The sequence below is a fragment of the Balaenoptera musculus genome, chromosome 1, assembly GCF_009873245.2.
Source record: "Balaenoptera musculus isolate JJ_BM4_2016_0621 chromosome 1, mBalMus1.pri.v3, whole genome shotgun sequence".
NCBI lineage: Eukaryota > Metazoa > Chordata > Mammalia > Artiodactyla > Balaenopteridae > Balaenoptera > Balaenoptera musculus.
Genome location: NC_045785.1, coordinates 44,058,902 through 44,064,355, shown reverse-complemented (window position 1 = coordinate 44,064,355; position 5,454 = coordinate 44,058,902).

The following is a 5,454-nucleotide window of genomic DNA, read 5'->3' as shown; positions in this document are numbered from 1 at the left end:
AATCACTTTGCTGTACACCTGAAACTAACACAACATTGTAAATCAACTACAATTAACAGTAAAGGGAAAAAATATTCAGTTTTCTAAAAAAAAAAAAAATAAGTTTACATATGGAAAGCAGAACAGTGTTTGACATATACTTGTATCTAAGTGTTTGTTAGTTATTGTTTTATTTAATCTTCAAGACAATCCTGTGGTGTAGCTATTATTTAGCATTATTCCCATTTAATAGATACGTAAACTGAGCCTTAGAAAAGGTCAGTATTTGCTAATCACAGAGTTGGTAAGTGGTAGAGCTGGGATTTGGCCAGCAGTCAAGGAAGTTTCACCTTCCACCTTAGGACTTAGGTCAGACTTCATGACAATTAGCCCACTGTTTAGACCAGAGTAAGCATCTACTCTTTGTTAAATTAATCAGTTAGTCATTATTTCTTTCATCTCTGAGATGCTAAGCCTCTGGGGAATGTGTGCTCTGCTGGAGGAGGATTCAGGAACCCAGCTGTCTTGGGATTTCTTACCAATTGTTGACCTCCACATAATTAAATATCAAGTATGACCCACGCTACGCCTTCTGAATTAATTGCCTAGGTGTTCCCTCCTTTCCTCCCTATGGGCATTGCCCAAGCTCCAGTCTCATTATCCCTCTGGACTCTGAACTTAGCACCACTGTATACTAACCCTGGTCTCTCACATCTGCATAGCATTTCGCATCGTGCAGGCCTCTGAACAGATCCCAGCCAGCCAGGGCTACCTGCCCTAGGACCAGAGCAGACTGCATGAGAGCAGTGTGCAGTCTGGACCATGGGGGAGCTTGGTGAGTTGCTGCTCTCTGGGTGGTTATTTGGGGATCTTCTAAGGCAAGGAGTGGACTGAAAGGGGCAAGGCCCTCACCAGTGTTCACCGTCACTCACGCTTAAGATCTTGGATTCAGAACCAGTGCTCAGGGAAGATTGTCTGAAGGCAGGCAGCCCTCAGCTCCTCTGGAAGTTTAGACATTATCCCTTCGTGAAGTTCCAACTACAGAGGGCTGGGGCCCTAAAACTGGTCCCTGCCACAGAATATCTTTTTCCCAAATTGCTGTCAACTTATATCGAGGATTGCTGTAGGACACACAGTGAAGTGCCACCGTATCTATATTAATAATAAGAGCAAACACTCACTCTGTGTCAGGTACTGTTCTAAGTGCTTTGTAAATATTAACTCTTTTAATTCTCACACAAACCCCATGGGGTGGGTACTGTTTTTATTTAACTGACAGAAATTCAACTTTACTTGCTGTGAATAAAAAGAGAGATGGAAAGAGAAAGCCCAATAATATATTAAGTATTTCACCCACTCAGCATATGCCGCAGGATGACTGTGTCATGGGAGAGGTAAATCTGCTGTTCCTTCTGTTGATATCAGTTCCTACATGCCCCGTACAATCCACGGTGTGTGCACATTTCACCACACTGAGTGCGATTCTAGTATTTCTTGCCCCCAAGCAAGCCAATCTCTTCATCAGAAACCTCCCCAAAGAAACAGCAACCTGTTCCATTGCTAGAGGACAAATTGGCTGTGCTGTTCAGAGATGGTTCTATACTCCTGCTTGATGGGTGATTGAAAGGCTCTCCAAGAATAATCTTGACTACACACAATTCTGTAGAACCTTAGCCCAGGTAAGCTTTGACTGACCTTTAACTCACAAATAAGGTGACCAACCCATCTCAGTGTGCCTGGGACTAAAGGGTTCCTGGGACGCGAGACTTTCAGTGCTAAAACTGAGCAAGTCCCAGGCAAACCGGGATGAGTTGGTCTCTCTATTGCGTAACACATCTCTGGGGCTGCGTGAGAGCCCTGTTGAGGTCATGGTCCATTCTGTCATTCTTTGTGAGGCTCTCAGGAGAAATTCTTGTCTGATCTTCAGACCAAGAATAGTTGTGTGTCTCCTGAGGAGTAAGTGCTTTGTTTTTATCTCATGTACACAGTGAACTGTGTAAGTGAACAGCTTTCCCTTTTTGCCTTGGCTGCTGGAAGTCTTAGAGCTAAAAACGTGGGACGCAAATTTAGCTGTGCCTGTCACTATGTTCTGTACTTTTTGCATCATTCCAGGCTCCACTTCATCCCTATTTTGTTTTTGTCAAACTTATCTTGTCCTGTCGTAAACTTAATGATCTTGTTTTACTTAAATGTCTTTCTGGATTAAGATAGGGTAAAAGTAAACAGTTCTTAATTTAGAGTCTAGACTATCTTGCCCATAGTCATTGAAAATCTGCAATGATCTGCAAAATTTATGTGTACATATATTGTTTTTCTGGGGAGAAGGAGCCATGGATTTTAATGTTTCAAAGGAGTCTGTATTCCCCAAAATATTAAGAGCCATTGGTATAAGTGAACCAAAAAACAAATAAATGCTTTAGGTCAAAGGAAGTTGGAAGGTTGAAAGTTTCAATTGTAGTACATAATGGTCTTTTAAAATGTTGGAGTGATGGTATGAAGGAATGTTGGTAGGGCAGAACATTGGAATGGCAGAGAGAGGAAGGCTGGTGGGGTGGAGTGGCCCCCCATAATGGAATGGCAAGGTGAAGGAATGTGGTGTGCTGGGATATTATTTTGTTAGAATATTAGTATTTCTGGAATGTTGGTGTGACTGGGTTCCTAGAACACCTCCTTCTAGATGTCCTGACATCCTCCTTGCTTAGTTTTACCTTAGGGTTGGGCTTCTATCTGATTCAGCCTCTATATCTTCCACATCTCCTACTCAGTGTCCTATTAAGAGCCCAGCGAAGACTGGTTGCTGGAGCCTTGTGCCAATGGGCACCAGGCTGGCCCATGGGCTTCTGTCAATTTCACACGGAGATGCCTATTCCTTTCTGACTTTGCCTGTTCTTCTTTGAGATATATCTCAAATACCTTGCAGACTCAGGACCCCAGTAGACCACCTTGTCCATTTCTCTGTCTTCAGTGCTTGTCTCAGGGCCTGCCCAGGGGGCATGCCCAGTTTATGGCTACTCTAGGGCATGCATAGCTGCTGGCCAGTGGGCCACCTGCAGATGGGGCTCTCAGGGCTGGAGTTCAGCTTCTGGGGATGTTAGGCTGAAGGCAACTCAGGATCCTTGGAGTTGATCATGAGAAGGGGAAGCCAGGTCAGAATAAGTTGCGGGGGAGTTGAGGCTTCATTACCAGAGGAACTTGATCTAAAGGCCAAATTCAGGAGTTGGGTTAGGACAGAGACTGCTGCCCTTAGCCTGGAGTTTAGACTGGAAATGGAGAAGGAGTTGGGGTGAGGGCTGGCTTCTTGGATGTTCTCTCCTCCTTTTCTCCATCCATTCATTCAATTAGCTAACATTTGCTGAGGCCCCTCAGTGGCAGACCATGTCAACTCCATGCCCTGGAGTTGACAGTCTGTAACGGAAGAGACCAGCACGGACACTGACAGCCCAGCGTGGTGAGGGCTGCGACGTAGGGAAGTTGTAGGGGCTGTGGAAGTTCAGAAGTGTTCCTAGAGGAATGCTGTCTGAGCTGACTCTGGAATCAGGATGCAGTTGCGGGACACGTGTGTGGTGGGAAGGCAGCCTCAAGGGCCAAAGCACATGGAAATTCCCTAGCATCTAGGTGGGGGCCTCAGATCAAGGTGCTAACAATTGCAGACTGTCCAGTTCTTTGGGCCCATGAGTTTGATCTGTCCAGGTCTAATATAATTGCCTTCAGACCCCTCTCCCCAGCTATTCCAATAACTGACAAATTTAAGTCTCTTGCAATCATTTCCAACCAGGAGAAGATAATTGGCTCTAATGTCTGGAGACATTTCCTGGTTACGAGAGAACAGGATGTTCTGGAGGTGCAAAGCCTCCTACCTCCCGGCCATCCTGCTGCCACGCCCTTTCTTCCTGGCCCACACCTTAGCCAGGCCCTCATCCCAACAGCTGCGTGGGCCACGTATTCTCCTGCTGTCCATCTCAGTTACAGCAACTTTAAAATGAGCTCCAGAGTGGTGTGGGGAATGCTCACTAAACGGGGAGGCAAGGGAACTGCATTCAAACCCTGGCTCTTGAATGAGGCTTCATAGATGGCACTGTGTGAGGTTGGGGAGGGCACTTCCTCTCTCTAGGCCTCGGCTTTGCCATCAATGAAAAGAGGGAAAGGATGCAAAGATTGCTAAGACCTCTTCCTGCCCTGACATTCTGTGTCTCTGTTGAATCCTGGATGTCCTGCTTTCAGCCTGCTCCTTTGAAATAAAGGCCGTGTGACAGAGCAGACTCTGGAGACAGGAGACCTAGACGTGATTTGGGTTCTGACTTGCTTTGTGAGCTTGGGACAATCACTAAACCTCTCTGAGCCCCGGTTTTCTCGTTTGGTAAACTGAGGTAATACCTACTACACAGGGTTTTGTGAGGCTCCAATGAGCTAAAAGGACTATGATGATGATGGTGGTGGTAGTGGTGACGATGAGGATGGTGATGATGATCTGTCTGCATAGCAGTCAATCTCTTGGAATAAATTACAATTGTGCACATAGCCAGAAAGTTAGGGGACGGCTCCAGAGTCATAGGGAATATGAACAAGGTTTTAAAAACCTTCCCTGGGACTTCCCTGGTGGTCCAGTGGGTAAGACTCTGTGCTCCCAAGGCAGGGGGCCCGGGTTCAATCCCTGGTCCAGGAGCTAGATCCCGCATGCGTGCCACAACTATGACCCGGTGCAGCCAAAATAAATAAATAATAAAAAGAAAAAAAAAATTCTTCCCATGGCTGAGCTACTACTGAGGAGGAAAGGGGGATTAATCTTTGCTAACGACCCATATCCATATTTTTTTCCCATTCCTACGAGGTGGGTGTTAGTGTACCCACTTACTAGCTGGGTGACCAGTAGATAAACCCTTCAGGGACTCAGTCTCTTCATGTGTAAAGTGTAATATTACCTGACTCAAGATTGCTGACACCTGTAGTGGACACTGCCTACTTTTGGCTGCTCTGAATCCAAACACTTGGCCTACTTGGAGGAATTCCAAGCTACATGGAAGCTGAAGGGGGCAGCTGCTCTTCACCTGATCCCTGAGGGTCTGGGCTGGGCCAGGTTGGTGCCCCAGCTGGGCCTTGAATCTGGTGGGAGTTAGAGGGGTGAGGACCGTCAGAGATTACTTCAGGAGGAGGCTGCAGTGGGGACCAGAGCCCAACATTGCGGTTGTGAGCAGCAAGAGGCTGTGTGGCTTGGGGTGGAATCTGCCCTAAACAGTGCCTATGGCAGAACTTGGGCTGTGCCCAGCTGCCCCTGATGCATGTCTAGGTCTCCAGTCTCCCCATCATTTCAGTGAGCCATCCAGTAGCCTTCTGATAAAGCTCTTTTTTGCTTAGTTTTGCCAGAGATGGTTTAAATTGTTTGCAACTGAGAACCTTAACTGGTATGGAGTAAATCATGTAACATGCCAGACACAGTGCCTAGCATATAGTAAGCACTCAAAAAAACTACACACACAC